Source organism: Pleurodeles waltl, chromosome 12, assembly GCF_031143425.1.
Source record: "Pleurodeles waltl isolate 20211129_DDA chromosome 12, aPleWal1.hap1.20221129, whole genome shotgun sequence".
NCBI lineage: Eukaryota > Metazoa > Chordata > Amphibia > Caudata > Salamandridae > Pleurodeles > Pleurodeles waltl.
Genome location: NC_090451.1, coordinates 231255009 through 231276888, shown reverse-complemented (window position 1 = coordinate 231276888; position 21880 = coordinate 231255009).

The following is a 21880-nucleotide window of genomic DNA, read 5'->3' as shown; positions in this document are numbered from 1 at the left end:
TGTGACCATTGATCCTCTAGGCACATGTGGAGAGGTCTCATGAAGAGCAATGCATTCAGGACTATGAAAACACAGTATGCCATTGAACCCAGAAGAGATGCTATCTGACGAACTGTGGGCTTGACTTACTTCAGAAGTTGTGCACACTTCGTCTGGATTGATGATACTCTCTCCCCATAATGTAAACCCTTTTTCCTTTTGTGTATCTATGGTTGTCCCTGGAAAAGTGAAGCACTGGACTGGTGTAGAGTTACATTTTTCAGCATTGACTTGCAAACCCAGTTCTGATAATAGGGATGCTGTCACTGCAAAGTCTTTCTTTATTTTGTCGAGAGAGCCTGCTCTTAACAGGCAATCGTCTAGGTATGGATACAAATAAATGCCTTTTTCCTGAGGTGTGCTGCTACTACTGCCATGCATTAGAAAAAAAGTTTGGGGGGCTGAGTTTAGACTGAAAGCAAGTACAGTATACAGATGGTGGTATGTTCCAACTAAAAATCTTAGAAACTTCGATGATGAGTTATTGAAATATGAAAGTACGTGTCTTGAAGGACCACTGCGCAAGCCAATCGTCTTTTCTCATGTGTGGGAATATTAGATAAAGTAACAGCATTTTGAACTTTCCTTTTTTGATATATTTGTTGAGGAGTCCGAGATCCATGACAGGCCGAAATTGTTTTGAATTACCTTTGTTTTGAACGATAAAGTATCTTGAGTAGGCACCCCTGTTGATCTGATTCTGAGGAACTTATTCATTGTTCTTTTCTGTAGAAGAACAGATGTTTCTTGCAGTAGATTGTGTAGATTGGCCATTGTGACATGTGATGGAAGAGCTAGCGGTGGAGTATTCTTGAAATGGAGTGCATATCCATTTTGAATGAGATTTGATACCCAACTGTCCGATGTTATGTTATGTTTCTCCACTCTTCAAGGAAAGAATTTCACCGCTCCCCCCAGAAGAGTGGGAAACTGTGCAGGGGGTTTGTCCCTCCTTGTTTGTTCTGTGAGGCATTTTTGTCCTTGGTCTGAGAAGGGTTGGGTGGAGGGGATCTCCTTTTCTCATAACGACTTTGGTAAGGCCTCAGTGATGAAAGTCTCAGCCAAGCTGTTCGCCTCAGAGAGATGCTGTGACAGGAAGCAGTAGCTGAAAGTTCAACTGAGTCCACTGCAGCACTGATCGATTAATTAGCGATCAAGGAACCTTTGTTGACCATTTTAAGTTATTCCTATTGTCATTGACATGGCAAGTCAGACATGAATGCCTTCATGCCAAACGCATATCCCGCTGTGGTATCTGCCTAACAACGCAGCCGAGTTGGTGTTTCTTAACTGGGTAGAGGCCGTGCCACACATTTTTTTGACAGTAGCATCCACCCATTTGCTCGGCCAATCTGGAGGAGCCATGGATCCCGGAGCCGAAGCATATCTTCGCCTTACTGACACTGTAATAGTTGAATCCAGTTTTGGTTCAGATTTTAAAAAGTCCCTATCTTGTTGTGGAGGCCTGTACTTCTTCAGAAGTCTTGGCGTAGTTGATTTTACTGTAGCTGGTGTTAGAACTTTTTCTTTAACAATGCCCATTAGTCCTGGGAGAAAAAGGAGAGATCGTGGAGTAGATCCTAGTTGCAGGTTTTCTAAAAGCACTGACACTATTGACTGAGGTGTATCAACCTTAATATTACCTTTAGATGCACCTCTTAAAAGGGCGTCTTGGAAAGCAATGATGTCATCAACCGGAGAAACTCTAGTCGGAGACTGAGGTGGAGAAGCAGGTGTGTACGATGAGTTTGAGTTGGAATCAGGAGATCTTGACCTTCATCTTGAGCGTGAGGGGGTCATGGATCTTCCAAGAGAATGTGATTGTGGTGGTGGTGATCTAATTGGAGGCAGAACTTTCCATTTTCGAATGGGCGACATAGTTGCTGCCCTAGAGAACTGTCATACAGGAGACATATCTAGAGGTTGTAAATGATCCTATAGAGGATCGTTCACTGGAATTATCGGTCTTATAGAGGATCGTTCACTGGAATTATCGGTCTTATAGGTGAAAGCCCAATATCTGGTTGAGAAGACGGAGTCTCAGAATGTTGTGGAGACCATGACTATTGAGAAGAGGATGATATATCATCTTGATGTATTCTTGATGTTGAGACTGGTGAAATCAACAATGTGCAGATTCTCTTTGTCATAACCAGTGTCTTCAGTGGGAACGATTGTCTCTTTGACGCCGAGTGGGTTTTCATCTTTGACAAGCAGTGGGATTTCAACGTTGATCTCGACTGAGACAGCAGCGCCTTCAGTCTTCGGCATCATAGGTAATCCCTGTGCTGATTTGGATGTTAAATGGTGACCAAGTTGTGTCAATGTTAAGACTTCTTTCTAAGGCAAACAAGACGGGGCCAAACCTCTTGATGGCGGCGTCGAGTGGTGCTGATCCCAATGTTGAGATGGAGATTTTCTGGACACAGATCTCCTTTTGTGGGAGTCCACACCTGTCTTCTAATGCTTTTCTGTAGGCTGGTGAGAGGAAGATCTTTCCGTTCTCTTCCTCTCTTGCTCTGCCTTCATATTCTGCACTCAGTAACATAATTTGATGCCCTCTCTGTACTTAAAAGTCCTCTTTGACATGTTACTGCAAATGTCACAGCCTTTAGTGAGGTGCATAGGTGACAAGCCACACACCCCCAATATACCTCGTTTTTTTAGTCTCTGAAGCTATTTCTTGAAGCAATTTTCATAGGGTACTTTGTTTCGTCTACATGATCCTTTGTTTTACTTGTGACAAAAAAGCACCACTACAAGATGGCTGCCACCGAAGGGTGCACGCTCCAGGTCACGTGAGTCACACATTTCTGACTCCACCGCGTGGCCCCTTGCTGACAAACCTAATTGGGCATTAAACGCTCATGCTTTTCACACCTGAGCTTGATTGGCCAATTTGCCGTACTTTAAAGATGTGAAATCCACGCTGTTCATTCTCCATTCAGGCGAGCAGAGGAAGGTAGGTTGGTTGCGCTCTCTGCACAGTAGACTTGTGTGGTCGGTTGCACTATTATTAAACTCTGGTTCTTTCACATTTTCCAACCGCATCAATGATACTTTATGTTTTGACTGCCATTATTATGTTTTTACAGTTAGAAGCTGTTCGCTAACCTCTACCTTTGGCCTACAGGGCATATATTACTGATGAAAAGGGTAAGACCCCTTATACCTAAATCTGTAACAGTCACTTATGACCCACTGTGTGACACTTTCATAGACTTGATCCAGTACTTTATGCACCACGCATGGCCATTTTGTTTGTTTTGTTGATGTGTGTATTGTTACTGTTTCACTTGATTTTCATTTGTAGCGACTGATACAACACCTTTCCACAACATGTGCACGTCTACTACGGGAGACACTATGATACAATGTACTGAAAGAGCAATCTAGCCAATGCATTGAAGCAGTAACATGGCATCCACTGGCTTAACATATGCTTTATTTTTTCTCTGTCTGTTACTTATTTTTCTAGGTTAGACAATAATATATTTTTTCCTCATAAACACCAGGTATTACCGTTGAGGGGAATACCTTGACTATACATGAAATTTTAGGTGTGGGGTTGGGTTGCATCCACACATTTTTTTAGGTCCTAAAGAAACGCCCTCGGTCCTTTTTTGGGCCATTGACCTGATCTTACTTGTACATTGTAGGCTACTTGGGTACATTTCATCCCCACAGCAGCTTGACCCATTTTTAGGTTTTTAACCCTGTCAAGAGACCGCTAACATTAAAGGACTTATTTAGAATCTCCTAGACAGTTTCATGTTCCCTCACTTGTACATACACTATCACTTCACCGCACTAGTTTAGGACACCCTCACACCTATACTTCTCATCATACAGCATACCAAAAAAAGATCTCAGCTAAAGTGACTCTTCAAGGGGTCCGTAGGACACTGCAGCACCGGTCCTACGAGAAGCATGTCCTATGATGAAGCATAACATCCCTATGGGATGTGTGAGGGCACCATAAAACAATCTTAAGGATTCCCTTCTTTGTTTTGTCCTCCACTCCGCTCTCCTCCTTTTCTTTTGATAGGAACAGTACCTCCCTTGAGTACTGGATTATTGTTTTTGGAACCCCGGTACTGGACATTCATTGGCTCCTATTCCCCCTTTCTCTTGTTTACCTTGAAAAAAGTTTATCAGGTGACAGAAGTGAAGACGTGAACTCCAGAGCCGCACAGAAAGAAAGGAACAGACTTCTAACCGCACGATGCACCACCTACTAATGTGGGAAGGAATTGCTGCGGAAAAAATATCCAAACACAGTCTAGCATCTGGAGCATTCAGAAGGTGAGAATCCATCAGAAAAAAAGATTCAGACTCTAGTTGGCTGGAAAGCCGCCAATTTTGAAAAGGACGCCTCAGGCAGCCAACAGTGACATGAGGCCATCCCATTGGCAGATATGCTGATAACAAAATAACATTCATAGTGACAACAGACATATTATTTACCTGTCAGGGGAGTGGAGTGAAACCTCTATAATTACTTGAACGAAGAGGTCCAGTTGGGAAAACTTCCTCTAGTCCCTTACTGACAATTAACCGTAAAAAGGGAAAGAGGACATCAGAAAATAAGGGAAATGAAACCAGAACATAGAGATGTCACAGGGGGTGGGGACAAAAGAGGAGCCTTTCCCAGAAACAAAGCAAAAACAGACTTAACCCTCAAACAGACTATCTTCTGGGATGGAACAGGAAGAGGAGGAGAATGCTGGAGGTGGTCAGGTCCAGAACTGGAACACAAAGGTTATGAGAATACCACTGGAAGAAGGAAAGGAGGTTGGCACTCATCAGGGACAGGAAGAAACGATTGCAGAAGAGAAGCGCCAGGAAAAGGTGTGGAGCAAAGAATGGTAGTACCCTTTGGCAGAGGCATTGCAGCCCACCACAGTCCAGGAGAACTGTGGATATGCAGGTGAGTGCTGGTAATACCGAATGAGGCGTGGGAGATGGTTGAGAAGGGACAGGAATGGTGTAATCTCCCTCTTGGGAAGTAAAAACATCTGTCGCCCAGAGTCACATATTTCCTCTTGTATGCACAAAAGAAAAGGGATGACCTTATTATTTGCTGGCAAGGATAATTCTTTTTTTTAAAGCACCTTAGATAAAGTGCCTAACGACACATTTATTTTTTTCCCCTCTGTGCTATTACCCTCACTCATTTTCCTTCTCCACCTGTGATAATTTGTTATCTCCCAATGTGCACTTCAATTAAAGACTCACTATGTATCCTAGGCTCAACTAAGTTGTCACAGAAAAACACCCAAACTTCTCCTCTAGTGAAGGAACAATCATGTGGTGTGAGACAGGGCCTTCATTTTTCTTATACCCAACTTACCCGAAGTATGTTCTTTCCAAAGGTTGCCAACAGGGTCCTGACACAAGGAACCTGGAGATAGGAAAAAATAAGAAAATTTAAACACTGCAAGAGTGGAAAACCCTGTGTTTTTGCATTTCTCCTGTTCTGGTTGCAAGAAATAAAACCAGTGTTTCAAAACAACTATCTAAAAAGCCTCTGAAGCCATATTTCTGTCTGTCTCCCATATTACCCCACCTGGTTTAGCACTGCAAAAGGACCCCTCCCTCCCGCCACCATTCAGGAGTGTCTTCATGCACAATACCATATTTGTTGACAGTCTCAGCAACGACTGCCACTTCTAGAGGTGATCTTTTGCTGCTATGCTTATTGCCTCAAGTTACTTTGCCCTAGCGTCCTCCATTACAGGCTTTGCTTTTAACCTTGTTATTACCCTCTCATGGCTATATGGGCAGTTTACAGACTTTATCAGACAATTTTAAACTGCCACTTTTAGAACCAGTAATTGAGATTCCACAGGGCAGATTTTAAACAATTTAGGCAGTCATCAAAGGAAATCTATTTTAATGAGCAACAAAGAAGGCTTAATTACATTTTTGGAAAAAAATATGTATATGGGATTTCTAAAGCACAAGCCTAGACAAAAGGAAGCAGACCCCTGTACATTGTCAAAGACAAGCATAAAGTCAACAAGTAATGGGAGAGTAAACTAGGTTGCAGACAATTAATACATTGTGATGTAGTATTATTTGAAGAGGTGAGTCATCAAATCTTTCCTAAATTGGAGTAGTGCTGGGGCGGTTCTGATGGATACGGGATGCTGTTCCAGATCCCAACTGCATAGATGGAAAAGTCCTGCTGTCTTTAATTTGTTACACTTCTTAATCTGCAGGCTAATGGTGTCCTGGCTGTGGATGTACAGAGAACCATCATATTTGTAATAAGCTGGTGCGATGGTCGGGGTGGCTTTGTTAAATGATGCACCTGTTTTTAAAAATGGTGTGGGCCAGGAAGGGGAGCCGATGGAGTTCCATCAGTATGAGGGAAACAACTACATTAAAGGATAACAAATTATTATAAAAAGGCCAGGAACAAACCAGAAAAGCAGATGTCCACCAATTTATTGTTTAATAACTAAATCACAATGTTCAGGGATGGGTGCCAGACAACTTGAAAAATATTGCAGACAAAGAACAGGAAATCAAAGGAAATTCTGACTCTTCACAGGAAATGCACTTTCGCTATGCAGTCTGGCTGGTGGGTTACAAACCAAAGATGCAGGAATTAAAAGCAAACTTTAATACTACTCGCATTTACAGGCCTCTAACTCAATCTTCAAGTAACCCTTCTCTATTACAAGGTCTTTTTTTGTCACCTGCGTGCCACGCCCCCACCTTCCAACCTTCAGAAAACCTGTTTGACCAATTGGGGAGCTTTGTTAATTAACAAGTTACTACCTTCAGTAACGCTCCTTCTGGTAGAGATTATCTAGCTAGCAGATTATTCACTGTAGGAAGCTCACTCTGTACATACTATATCAAAATGAGATATAGTGTGCACAGAGTCCAGGGGTTCCCTGGAGGCTTAACAGAGGCTAAAGTAGATAATACTAATGCTCTCTTTTGTGGTAGTGTGGTCAAGCAGTAAGGCTTGTCAGAGGGTAGGGCAAAGCATTTGTTGTACACACACAGACAATAGAAGAAGCACACACTCAATGACTTAACTCCAGACCATTGGTTTTTATATAGCAAAAATATATTTTCTTAATTTATTTCTAGAACCACAAGATTCAAGTTGCAGGTAAGTACTTCAAACAGGCACAAAAAACACACCCTCAGCGGCACAGGGACGGCCGGGTGCAGTGTGCTAAGTAGGCGTTGGGTTTGCTATTGAAAGCAGTGGAGGGACCCGGGGGTCACTTAGGCGATGCAGGCAGGGTACAGGGGGGCTTCTCGGGCCAGCCACCGACTGGGCTAGGAAGAGGGCCGCCTGCTGGTCACTCCTGCACTGGAAGGTGGTTCCTCTCAGTCCTGGGGGCTGCGGGTGCAGTGCTTGGTCCAAGCGTCGGGTTCCTTGTTACCAGGCAGTCGAGGTCAGGGGGAGCCTCTGGATCCTCTTTGCAGGTGTCGCTGTGGGGGTCCTGGGGGGTCGACTCAGGATGCTCACGTTGTCGTAGTCGCCTGGGAGTTCTCTCTGCGGTGTTTGTTCTCTGGAGCTCGAGCCGGGGGCGTCCGGTGCAGAGTGTGAAGTCTCACGCTACCGGCGGGAAGAGAGAGTTCTTTGGAAGTTGCTTTAAAGTTGCAAAGTTGTTGCAGTTTTTGAACAGTGCAACTGTTCTCAGGAGTTTCTTGGTCCTTCGGGTTCAGGGCAGTCCGCTGAATCCTCAGAGGTCACTGGTCTCTGTTGGATGCGTCGCTGTGCAGGTTCTTTGAGTCTGGAGACAGGCCGGTAGGGCTGGGGCCAAGTCAGTTGTCGTCTCCGTCGTCTCTGCGGGGCTCTCAGGTCAGCAGTCCTCCTTCTTGTTGTAGGTTGCAGGAATCTGATTTCCTGGGTTCAGGGTGGACCCTAAATACTGAATTTATGGGTGTGTTTAGGTCTGGGGGGCAGTAGCCAATGGCTACTGTCCTGGAGGGTGGCTACACCCTCTTTGTGCCTCCTCCCTGAGGGGAGGGGGCACATCCCTATTCCTATTGGGGGAATACTCCAAAACCAAGATGGAGGATTTCTAAAGGCAGGGGTCACCTCAGCTCAGGACACCTTAGGGGCTGTCCTGACTGGTAGGTGACTCATCCTTGTTTTTCTCATTATCTCCTCTGGACTTGCCGCCAAAAGTGTGGGCTGTGTCCAGGGGGTGGGCATCTCTACTAGCTGGAGTGCCCGGGGCATTGTAACACGAAGCCCGAGCCTTTGAGGCTCACTGCTAGGTGTTCCAGTTCCCGCAGCGGGGAGGTGTTAAGCACCTCCACTCAGTACAGGCTTTGTTTCTGGCCTCAGAGAGCACAAAGGCTCTCACCCAAGGGGGTCAGAAACTCATCTCAGTGGCAGGCTGGCACAGACCAGTCAGTCCTGCACTGAAGGATTGGGTAAAATACAGGGGGCATCTTCTAAGATGCCCTCTGTGTGCATTTTGTAATAAATCCAACACTGGCATCAGTGTGGGGGTTATTATTCTGAGAAGTTTGATACCAAACTTCCCAGTATTCATTGTAGCCATTATGGAGCTGTGGAGTTTGTTTTGACTACCTGAATACCAGTCTGACTCCTAGGCTGACCAGTTTCTGCCAGCCTGCCACAACCAGATGAGTTTCTGGCCACATTCTCACCTCCCCCTGCAGGAACTGTAACACCTGGCGGTGAGCCTCAAAGGCTCACCCCTTTTGTTACAACGCCATAGGGCATCCCAGCTAGTGGAGATGCACGCCCCTCCGACCACTGCCCCCACTTTTGGCGGCAAGGCTGGAGGAGATAATGAGAAAAACAAGGAAGAGTCACCTACCACTCAGGACAGCCCTTAAGGTGCCCTGAGCTGAGGTGACCCCTGCCTTTAGAAATCCTCCATCTTAGTTTTGGAGGATTCCCCCAATAGAATTAGGGATGTGCCCCCCTCCCCTCAGGGAGGAGGCACAAAGAGGGTGTAGCCACCCTCCAGGACAGTAGCCATTGGCTACTGCCCCAGACCTAAACACACCCCTATATTTAGTATTTAGGGGCACCCCAGAACCCAGGAAATCAGATTCCTGCAACCTGAACAAAGAAGAAGGATTGCTGACCTGAAAGCTTGCAGAGACGACAGAGACGACAACTGCTTTGGCCCCAGCCCTACCGGCCTGTCTCCTGACTCGAAGACAACTGCAACAGCGACGCATCCGAGAGAGACCAGCGACCTCTGAGGCCTCAGAGAACTGCCCTGAACCAAAGGACCAAGAAACTCCCGTGAGCAGCGGCTCTGCTCAACAAACAGCAACAAGTTAGTAACTTTCTTGCAACTTTTAAAGACCTCACTCTTTCTGCCGGAAGCGTGAAACTTTACCCTCTGCACCCGACACCCCCGGCTCGAGCTCCAGAGAACCAACACCACAGGGAGGACTCCCAGGCGACTGCGACCTCCTGAGTAGCCCGAGACGACCCCCTGGACCCTCACAGCGACGCATGCAGAGAGAATCCAGAGGCTCCCCCTGACGGCGACTGCCTGTAACGAGGAACCCGACGCCTGGACCAAGCACTGCACCCGCAGGCCCCAGGACTAGAAGAAACCGAATCTCAGTGCAGGAGTGACCCTCAAGTGACCCTCTGCCTAGCCCAGTCAGTGGCTAGCCCGAGAAGCCCCCCTGTGCCCCACCTGCACTGCTAGAGTGACCCCTGGGTCCCTCCATTAAATCCTATACAAAACCCGACGCCTGCTTTGCACACTGCACCCGGCCGCCCCTGTGCCTCTGAGGGTGTGTTTTGTGTGCCTACTTGTGTCCCCCCAGTGCTCTACAAAACCCCCCTCGTCTGACCTCCGAGGACGCAGGTACTTACCTGCTGGCAGTCTGGAACCGGAGCACCCCTGATCTTCATAGGTGCCTATGTATTTTGGGCTCCTCTTTGACCTTTGCACCTGACCGTCCCTGTGCTGCTGGTGTGGTAACTTTGGGGTTGCCTTCAACCCCCAACGGTGGGCTGCCTACACCCAGGAACATAGACTTGTAAGTGCCTTACTTACCCGACAAACTAACCATTACTTACCTCCCCCAGGAACTGTTGATTTTTCCACTAAGGCCCATCTTTATACTTTTTTAACGCCGCATTTGCATAATGTTTTGACGCAAAAGCAGAGAAACGTACAAAATACAATTGTATTTTGTACGTTTGTGCCGATTTTGCAGCAAAAAACAATGCAAATGCGGCGCTAAAAAGTATAAATATGGGCCTAAGTGTTCACTTTTAAAATAGCTTTTTGCCATTTTAACTAAAACTGTGTATGTTATTGCTCTAATTCAAAGTTCCTAACTTACCTGTGTGGAGTACCTCGCATTTTATGTATTTATTTCAAATCTTGAACTTGTGGTTTTAAAAATAAATTAAGGAAAGATATTTTTCTATATAATATTGGCCTGGAGTTAAGTCTTTGAGTGTGTGTTCCTCATTTACTGCCTCTGTGTGTACAACAAATGCTTAAGACTACCCTCTGATAAGCCTACTGCTCGACCACACTACCACAAAACAGAGCATTAGAATTATCTAATTTTGCCACTACCTTACCTCTAAGGGGAACCCTCGGACTCTGTGCACACTATCTCTTACTTTGAGATAGTATATACAGAGCCAACTTCCTACAGGGGCACAACACATGCTGCAGCCCTTAGGGACCTTCCCTGGTCACAGGGCCCTTGGTACCACTGGTACCTTTTACAAGGGACTTATCTGTGTGCCAGGGGTGTGGCAATTGTGGAAACAATGGTACATTTTTAGTGAAAGAACACGGGTGCTGGGGCTTGGTTAGCAGGGTCCGAGCACACTTCTCAGTCAAGACAGCATCAATATCAGGCAAAAAGTGGGGGGTAACTGCAACAGGGAGCCAGTTTCCTACAATAAGTTTTATAGTTTCTGAAATATTGGCAATTATCTGTTTTAAAAGTTGACAGTGCAATTTTCAGAAACAGATCCTGGGGGAAGAAAAGTTAGAACATTTTACAGTTAAGTACAAGACTTACAGTTTCAGTCTCCGGGGTTAGGAAGTCCACAGGTCGGGGTTCAAGTTAACCCCAAACACCCACCACCAGCAACACGGGGCTGGCCGGGTGCAGAGGTCAAAGCTGGTGCAAATTTAACATGGGCTCCTAAGGAGACTGGGGGCACTCAGAATCAGGCCTGCCTGCAGATAACTACAGGTGACTTCGGAGGGCGGACCTGGGGGGTTTAGAGAAGCACTGGGGGAGCCACAAGTAAGCACCAAACACACACCCTCAGCGGCACGGGGCGGCCAGGTGCAGGTTGTAAACAAGGGATCGGGTTTCCAATGCTGGTTTATGAGGGGAACCTGGGGGGGTCAATCAGATGTTACAGGTGAGGTGAGGTGGTAGACTTGGATAAACCACATGCTGGACAGGGACGAGGGCCGCCTGCTGAACGAAGCTACACCAGGGGTCGGGTCAGATATCTTCGTCCGGAGCTTTCATTGTCATGGGGGTCCTCAGGATTCCCTCTGCAGGCGTAGTCGTGGAGAGGTCAACCCAGGGTGGGAACTTACTCACAATCGCCTGGAGACCCTCTCAAGCTGATTGAACCACCTGGTCACCGGCCACAGGCATCTGGTTGTCAGGGCTCACGGTTCCTGGGAGGCTCTGTAGTCCCTTGGTTGTAGTTTCTTCTTGGACAGGTCTGCTGTCCAAGGAAGTTCTTGGTCCTTTGGGGTGCAGGGCAGTCATCTGGAGCTTGGCAGAAGTCACTGGTCCCACAGGATGCGTAGCTTTCTTGTTGCAGGTTCTTTGAAGCAGGAGACAGGCGGGTAGGGCAGGGGCCAAGTCAGTTTGCGTCTTCCTTTTTCTCTGCTGGGGGTTCAGCTTAGCAGTCCTTATCCTTTCTTGTCAGGTTGCCAGGAATCTGGTGAGCTGGGATCAGGGAGGCCCTTAAATCCTGGATTTAGGGGTTTTGCAGGGGTCAGAGGGCAGTAGCCAATGGCTACTGTCCCTGAGGGAGGCTACACCCTTCCTGTGCCCACTCCTTTGGAGGAGGGGGGCACATTCCTAACCCTATTGGTCCCTGTCCTCCAAACCAAGATGGAGGATTCTGCAGGGAGGGGGGTCACTTCAGCTCTGGACACCTTAGGGGTGGTCCCAGCTGAAGTGGTCACTCCTTGCTTTTCCTAAGTTTCCTGCCGGACTTGCTGCCAAAAGTGGGGCTTTGTTCGGGAGGGCGGGCATCTCCACTAGCTGGAGTTGCCCGGGGCCCTGTAACATGAGGCCTGAGCCTTTGAGGCTCACCGCTAGGGCCTATAGTTCCTGCAGCGGGGAGGTGTGAAGCACCTCCACCAACAGCAAGTTTTGTTTCTGGCCTCAGAGAGCACAAAGGCCCTCCACCCCAGGGGGTCAGAAACTTGTCTGTTAGTGGCAGGCTGGCACAGACCAGTCAGCCCTATACTAGAGGATTGGGTAAAATACAGGGGGTATCTCTAAGATACTCTCTGTGTGCTTTTTAGAATAAACACAACACTGCCAACAGTGTGGGTTTATTATGCTGTGAAGTTTGATACCAAACATCCCAGTATTCAGTGAAGCCATTATGGGACTGTGGAGTTCGTAATGACAAACTCCCAGACCATATATTCAATATGGCTACACTGCACTTACAATGTTTAAGAATGGACTTAGACGCTGTAGGGGCATATTGCTCATGCAACAATGCCCTCATCTGTGGTACAGTGCACCCTGCCTTAGGGCATTAAGGCCTGCTATAGGGGTGACTTACCTATGCCACAGGGAGTGGTTTGTGGGCATGGCCATGTTGACTTTGCCTTTTTCTCCCCACCAGCACATACAAGCTGCAAGGCCCGAGTGTCACGACTCACGTGCTGCTTGCGCCTGGAGTTTGCAGATCTTGAGGCGTGGATCTTGAGGGTTCGGCTTTGGCCCAAAAAGGGGCAACTCTTTCTGGTAGCCACGGTGCTGTAGGCAATGGAACGCCAAGAACAGACCGTGACCTTAAGAAAGTAGCGCCAGAGGGAAAAAACCCCTTCAGAAAGAAAGGGAAAAAACCTCCAACAGAAGATTCACAGAGGATTCCTGAAACAAGAACAGAGGAACAGGAATCAAAAAGAACTGACGTAAATAACACAGAAATGGCGAAATCCAGAACCAAAGGCTAGGAAATCAGGAGCGAGGACACCATCTGAACAGAGAGTGTTGCAGCGCAATGAAGAAAAGAAAAGACCACCCTTAAATACCACAAAACAGGAAGTGACCCACAGGAAGAAAAAGGACACCATCTTAGATAGGGAAAAGTAGATAGAATAGAATAGAATAGAAACCATAGAGAATAGGGAAAGAGGAATGCTGGGAAGACAAGGGTAACCTGGGAAGGGGAAAAGACATAAAGGAAAGTGCAAAAAACAGACCCAAAAAAGAAGAAGACAGAAGAAAGAAGAAAGGAGCCACAACAGGTAAGAGGGGTCAGGAGACCCTAACAAAAACGGAGGGAGAGAACAGAGCGAGGCCCCAAGGAAACTCTGGGGCCTCGTAGGGTGCAGGAAAGGCTCGGGGCACGCCGCGTCTTTAGGACGCGAAGCGCGGCCCGAGCCGAACGCGCGGCCTGTGCCGAACGCTCGGCTCGCGCCGCGCGGCGCGACAGTAGGCCCCCCTCCCGAAGGCCCTGGTTTGAAAGGAAATAAACGGTGAAAGCGCTGAATCAGAAGAGGAGCATGAACAGAAGATGCATCTTTCCAAGAACATTCACTGAGAGGATAACCCTTCCAATGAATCAGATACTGCAGACGTTTGTGAAACAGTCGAGAGTCACAAATTTCCTGAACCTCATATTCAGGAACATCATCCACTAAGACAGGAGGAGGACAGGAAAACTGACGGGAATAAGGATCAGGCACATAAGGTTTGAGTTGGGAGACATGGAAGACTGGATGAATCTTCCACGTGTGAGGCAAGTGAAGACGGACAGTGACAGGATTAAGCAACTGGAGAATACGGAAAGGCCTGTAGTAGCGAGGTGTGAACTTGTTCTGAGAAAGACGTGAGGGTAAGAATTTAGAAGAAAGACAAACTTTATCTTGTGGATGGTAGTCCGGAGTGGTCCTACGTTTCTTGTCTGCTACTTTCTTCATATATCTTTTGGTGTGTAAAAGATTGGATCGAATCAGTCTATGGATTTGTAGAAGGCGTTTGGAAAAATAAGTAATAGCGGGCAAGGGAGTGGGAGACCGAGAAGAAGTAGGAAAAGAGGTAGGATGAAAACCATAAGAACAGAAAAAGGGAGTGGTCTTGGAGGCACCATGGACTGAATTATTGTAAGAGAATTCAGCAATAGGAAGATAAGTGTTCCAGTTGCTTTGAGTAGAGTTGCAAAAACAACGAAGGTATTGTTCTAAGCCTTGATTCAGACGCTCTGTCTGTCCATTGGTCTGAGGATGGAAGCCCGATGACAGAGCTCTATTGATATTAAGTGTCTTACAAAAATACCTCCAAAACCGGGAAATGTACTGAGGTCCTCTATCAGATATAATGGTATGAGGAAGTCCATGAAGACGGAAGATATGGTCGATGAATATCTGGCTTAGTTCTTGGGATGTAGGTAGCTTTTTCAGAGCAGTGAAATGAGCCATCTTAGTAAAAGAGTCCACAGTGACCATGATTACCCGGTTTCCTGCTGAAGGTGGTAACGAACACATAAAATCAGTAGAGATGGTGTGCCATGGAGTTGGCGGAACCGGCAAAGGCTGGAGTAATCCTGCAGGTCTGGTTCGGGGAATCTTGACTTGAGCGCATGCGGGACACGCCTGAACGTATGTTTCAATATCCAGTTTCCAAGTAGGCCACCAGAAAAATCGTGATAGCAGTTCTTGTGTGGCCTTGATGCCTCTATGACCAGCAACCGGTGAATCATGACACATTTGTAATGCTTTTTCTCTAACTCTGTTAGTAGGGATGAATAACAGATCTTGATAATAATAGTATCCTTGTCTCTTATGTAATAGAGGCCTTAAGTTCTCTACTTCGTCATCAGATAGATTGGAGTATTCCAGTTGTACCTCCTCCAGAAAAGACTGAGCTACCCCAATGATCTTATTAGGTTCCAGTAGATGTTGAGCTGGGGCAGGAGTACAATCTGGATAACGACGCGACAGAGCATCAGCCAGAATGTTTTGAGAGCCAGGAATATGTGTAATGTAGAAATCATACTGGCTGAAGAAGAAGGCCCAACGAGCTTGACGACTATTTTGGCATACGAAATTTCGTAAACATTGTAAGTTTCGATGGTCTGTTCTCACTTCAAAAGGCTCCTTGGAACCCATCAAAAACTGTCTCCATTCTATACAAGCTGTTTTCAGAGCCAACAATTCTCTTTCCAGTACTGAGTAATGTTGTTCTGCAATAGAGAGTATATGAGACAGATAGAAAACAGGATGTTCAAGACCATCATCCTCCTGTTGTTGGAGTAGGACGGCTCCAATGGCCTTTTCAGAAGCATCGGTGATGACAATAAATTGTTTGTTGGTATCCGGATGTCTTAAGATGGGAGCTTGCGTGAATGCTTTCTTTAATTCCTGAAAGGCTGTTTCGGCAGCTTTGGTCCAGACAAACCCTTTAGTTAGATTTTCCTTCTTTAAAGTGTGAGTTATATGGCTAGTTTGTTTTGCAAAGTCTGCGATGAATTGCCGATAGAAGTTCGCTAATCCTAGAAAACATTGTGTTTCTTTAATAGAAGATGGAGAAGGCCAATCTAGAATAGCTTGTACCTTTTCTTGATCCATAGCTACACCTGTGGGACTTAACTGATAACCCAGATATTTGACTTCCGTCTTGTCAAACTCACACTTCTCGGGTTTGCAAAATAGTTGATGTGCCCGGAGTCGTTGAAGGACTTGTTTCACATGGAAAGAATGGAGTTCGGGATTTCTAGAATAAATAAGAATATCATCTAGGTAGATTACAACTGTCTGATTCAGGAGATCAGAAAACACTGAGTCCATAAATCTCTGAAAGATTGCGGGGGCATTAGTAAGACCAAAGGGCATTACCCTGTATTCAAAGTGACCAAATGGAGTCCTAAAGGCCGTTTTCCACTCATCTCCTTTTTTAATGCGTAAAAGGTGGTAGTCTCCCCGTAGATCTAGTTTGGTAAACCGTTGGGCCCCTCTGACTGCCTCTAAAATGTCCCTGATGAGAGGCAAAGGATAACGATCTTTAATAGTTATCTTATTCAGGCCTCTAAAATCCAGGCAAGGGCGAAGATCCTTTGTCTTCTTGGGTACGAAAAAGAGAGGAGCCCCGGCCGGAGAAGACGATGGAACAATAAGACCACTTTGAATATTTTCTTCCAAGTACTCCTTTAGTACTTCCTTTTCAGTTTCCGTGAGGGAATACATCCTTCCAAAAGGAACGATAGTGCCAGGTTCCAAGGGAATAGCACAATCGTAATCTCGATTTGGAGGTAACACTAGTCTGGAGGGTTTTTGGAATACGTCTTGAAACTCCAAATAGTGTTCAGGAACTCCTTGGACTGTATTAATGGTCGAACCGGTAGTACCTTCCGTGATTATTGATCTCTTAGGTGACCAATACTTGTCAGAAGCAAAACAGTGCTCGTGACAGAACTGTGAAGACAAGGAAACCGTCCGGGTAGCCCAGTTCACATATGGATTATGTCTGATGAACCACGGGATTCCAAGAATGATGGTATGATTGGGGGAAGTTATAAGATCAAAGGAGATGTGTTCCTGATGGTTACCGATCTGTAAACTCATCATCAGGGTAGTTGTATCAACTGGACCCGACGATATCAAGGATCCGTCCACCGTGTGTACTTGTTCGGGAATCTCCTTAGGTTGTGTAGGAACTTGTTGAGTAGTGGCCCACTTCTTATCCATATAAATACCACTAGCTCCACAATCTAGTAGTGCCATAGTCTTCTCTAGACGGCCATCAGGTAATTGTAACATGACAGGTACAATGAACAAGGATGTGGTATTGTCATTAAAGGAACTGATGGAAGGTATAGCTGCTAATCCCGTCCCCTCCCTTCTTACAGAGGACGGGAAGCGGCGTTTCCCGATGGCCTTGATGGACGTACTAGACAGGTACGAAGCATGTGGCCGGCAGAACCGCAGTACAAACACAACCCCTTCTTTCGTCTATCTTCTCGCTCGCTAGCGGAGAGAGGGCCTCGAGTGGTATCCACCTGCATGGGTTCTCCTTCGATGTCTCTGACAGGAGGGCGAGGTTCCTCAGAACGATGCGGAAAAACTCGTGAAGTGCTTGGTTGGAAAGACCCTCTACTCTTTCTCTTCTCTGCTCTCCGTTCCTGAAGGCGATACTCGATGGAAAGGGCTTGATCCATCAGGCCACGAAGATCTTCCACTCTGGTGGAATGTACTAGTTCATCCTTTATTTCTTCTTTGAGTCCTCTACGAAACAAAGTTACCAAAGTACGTTCCACCCAGGTGGTCTCTGCCGCTAGCTGACGAAAGCGTGTTATGTATTGAAGGACATCTTGTGAGCCTTGATGAATATCGCATAAGGCTTCTTCCACTGAAGCCTCCAATCCCGGACGACTAAACATCTGCTTGAAGCGATTCACGAAGGCGGAATAGTCCAACAATACCGGATCGTTAGATGATACCATCGGGGTTGCCCAGGCCAAGGCAGGACCGGATAAGGCACTGATGAGATAGCCCACTTTTGTTCTGTCATGGGAGAACTGGGTGGGTCGGAAGGCGAAGTACACCGTTAAGGAATCAAGGAACTCACGCAGTTTGGTTGGCTCACCAGAAAAACGATGGGTAGAGGCGGAGAGCGTCGGAACATCACCACTACGGAAAGCCAAAGCCTGTCGCAATGCAGCATTCTCACTACGTAGTTGTTGTAATTCTTGAGCTTGTTGCTGAATTGTCGTCAGGAGAGATTGATCCGGATCTGCAGCTGCTACCACAGTGTCTTCCATGGTGTTAGAAGACGTTGGGATGGTTGGGCGCTGCAGTCTGTCACGACTCACGTGCTGCTTGCGCCTGGAGTTTGCAGATCTTGAGGCGTGGATCTTGAGGGTTCGGCTTTGGCCCAAAAAGGGGCGACTCTTTCTGGTAGCCACGGTGCTGTAGGCACTGGAACGCCAAGAACAGACCGTGACCTTAAGAAAGTAGCGCCAGAGGGAAAAAACCCCTTCAGAAAGAAAGGGAAAAAACCTCCAACAGAAGATTCACAGAGGATTCCTGAAACAAGAACAGAGGAACAGGAATCAAAAAGAACTGACGTAAATAACACAGAAATGGCGAAATCCAGAACCAAAGGCTAGGAAATCAGGAGCGAGGACACCATCTGAACAGAGAGTGTTGTAGCGCAATGAAGAAAAGAAAAGACCACCCTTAAATACCACAAAACAGGAAGTGACCCACAGGAAGAAAAAGGACACCATCTTAGATAGGGAAAAGTAGATAGAATAGAATAGAATAGAAACCATAGAGAATAGGGAAAGAGGAATGCTGGGAAGACAAGGGTAACCTGGGAAGGGGAAAAGACATAAAGGAAAGTGCAAAAAACAGACCCAAAAAAGAAGAAGACAGAAGAAAGAAGAAAGGAGCCACAACAGGTAAGAGGGGTCAGGAGACCCTAACAAAAACAGAGGGAGAGAACAGAGCGAGGCCCCAAGGAAACTCTGGGGCCTCGTAGGGTGCAGGAAAGGCTTGGGGCGCGCCGCGTCTTTAGGACGCGAAGCGCGGCCCGAGCCGAACGCGCGGCCTGTGCCGAACGCTCGGCTCGCGCCGCGCGGCGCGACACCGAGGGCCGTGTGCATGTGCTTGGTGAGGGGTCCCCCAGGGTAGCATAATACATGCTGCAGCCCTTGGGGACCTTCCCTGGCCACAAGGCCCTTGGTACCATGGGTACCTTTTACAAGTGACTTACCTATGTGCCATGGGTGTGCTAATTGTGCAAACAAAGGTTCAGATTTTGGGAAAGAACACTGGAGCTGGGGCCTGGTTAGCAGAATCCCAGCACATTTTCAATCAAAGTTGCCTTCAATATCAGGAAAAAAGTGGGGGGTAACAGTGTCACTTTCTTACAGATCTGCTAACCACTGCCAAAAAAGCATCCTTCAGAAGGGGTGCATTCCCATTCCACCAGGGCCAAAGCTGTTGTTACTGCTTTGGTACACAAGGTCCTGTTGTACACATCTGCCAGGCAGCCACATGGGTATCTCTTTGTACGTTCATTATGCAGTATTGCATGTACAGCCTGTGGTTTGCCCAAGTCGACCCCCTGGACCTCGTCTGCAGCATCAGAGTGACCCCTGGGGTCTCCTCATAGACCAGCATTGGAAACCTGATGCTTTGTTTGCACCCTGCAACTTGCCGACCCAGTGGCGCTGAGGGTGTATGTTTGGTGCCTACTTGTGCCCCACCCAATGCTCCTCTACACCTCCCAGGTCTGGCCCCCGATGTCACAGGTACTTACCCTGCAGGCAGGCCTGGTTCCGAGTGCCCCCAGTCTCCATAGGAGCCTATTTTAAATTTGCATCAACTTTGACCTCTGCACCCAGCCGGCCCCGTGTTGCTGGTAGTGAGTGGGGATAACTTGAAGCTCAACCTGTGGACATCATAACCCCCGGAGACTGGAACTGTAAGTCAAGTACTTACCTGTAAAACATTCTAACTTTTCTTCCCCTCAGCAACTGTTTCTAAAAATTGCACTATCAACTTTTAAGACCGATAATTGCCAATGTTTCAAAAACTGTATAACTTATCGATTTCAAACAAAGTACTATTGATATATGTGTGAAATACGAATCCATTGATGTACCTGCCTGCAACTTGAATCTTGTGGTTCTAGAAATAAATTAAGAAAATATATTTTTGCTATATAAAAAACATTGGTCTGGAGTTAAGTCATTGAGTGTGTGCTTCTTCTATTGTCTGTGTGTGTACAACAAATGCTTTGCACTACCCTCTGATAAGCCTAACTGCTCAACCACACTACCGCAAAAGAGAGCATTATTATCTTACTTTAACCTCTGGGGAACCCCTGGTCCCTGTGCACACTATATCTCATTTTGATATAGTATATACAGAGCCAGCTTCAGATTGTACACTTCTGTGCAGCCGTGCCTTTTTTTGCTCTTGCGAACCACACGAAGACTTGACCGTCCATCTAGTGGCCATTGGTACGACTGATGTAGCAGCAGAGCGCTCTTTTGGGGTCCAAGCAATAGAGTCTCTCCCAATCTTTAGAAGGGTAAGGCGGAGCATTAAATGCCGGCTGAGTGATAGATTGAAAGATGTGGAAAGGCGTCACAAGTTTCAGTAGAAAGGATGCCTGAGTACGCAGAACCAGCTTATCAGGGAAGAAGGTGATGTACAGTGGCTGAACACACAGAACGTGAAGCTCACTTACACGCTGTGCTGAGGTGACAACAATTAGGAACACAGTTTTGAAGGAGAGGAGCTGCAGGGGGCAGCTGTGGAGTGGCACGTACGGAGTACACATTAAATTAATAAGGAAGAGATTGAGGTACCATTCGGGCAACACAAAAGGAGAAGGGGCAAACATATGTTGCATCCCTTTCAAAAACCTCATCACAACCAGTGATTTAAATAACAAAGGCAGATCAGGCAATCGCAGGAAGGCTAAAAGGACCGATAGATAACTTTCAATAATGCTCAACACAAAGCCTTGCCATGTGAGAGAGAGAACAAATAACAGGACATCAGACAATTGGACCTGGAGGGGATCAGTCTGGCAAGGGCTGCACCAAACGACAAACTTGTCCCAGCGACAACTGTGTATAGTCTTTGTTGAGAGATGCCTGCCTGCCAAGATTACTTCAACTACCTACAGAGGGAGATGGAAGGCATTCAGCTAGTGATGCTCAATCTGCATGGATGAAGGTAGAGAATGTGCAGGTCTTGACTTGGGTCTGGTCGGTCCTCATCTTCTTGAGAACTTGGGCCAGGAATGGTATCGGTTCAAAGATAAACAGGAATCCAGAGTTCCATTCAAGGCAGAACATGTCTCTGAACAAGAGACACCTTGGAAACTCCAACACGCAGAAGAGCTGATATTACCCGTTCTCAGTGATGGCAAACAGATCGAAAAAAAATTCTCCCCATTTGCAGAAAAGACCTTGCACCACCTCCCAGTGTAACTGCCACTTATGATTCACGAGGTAAAAACGTCTGAGTTCATCCAACAGGAAGGTCCCTTGGCGATCCAGCCATTTCTAAGGCACAAAGCTTCCTAGCACAAGGCCAGTGACCCCGACCCACCCTGTTTGCTACAGTACTATCTGGCAATGTGTTTTAATGAGCAGCTGTAGCAGCCTCACCCAATGGACTGCAAGAAGACTTTCAGCTCCAAATAGAAGTTTGATATGGAGCCAAGGCTCTGCCGGAGACCACAGGCCTCTAATCTCCACCTCTCCAAGGTGGCCGCCTCAGCCCGGAAGTGGTGACCCACCAGTCACCACTGTCAGCTCTGGATAGGCAAGGGAGCGGGGTCTACTGTTTCCCCAATCTTAGTCCAGGAGCCACCACTGCAGAACTTTCACAGTATCCTTCGAAATCTGAAAGTGGTCAGAGACATTCCCTTGATGTTTGGCCTACTGGGATTTTAGATCCCACTGTGAAGCACACATTTACCACCCAGTGTGCTCGACCAGCAGGATGCAGGAGGATATCAGTCCCAGAAGCCTCAGAGTAAACCTCACTGAAATCGGGGACCGAGGCCGACAGATCTAGATCATAGCCTGAATGTCTTGAACTCTCATTCCCAGGAGAAAGGCATGAAGCCAAACTGTGTCCAGAAAGGATCC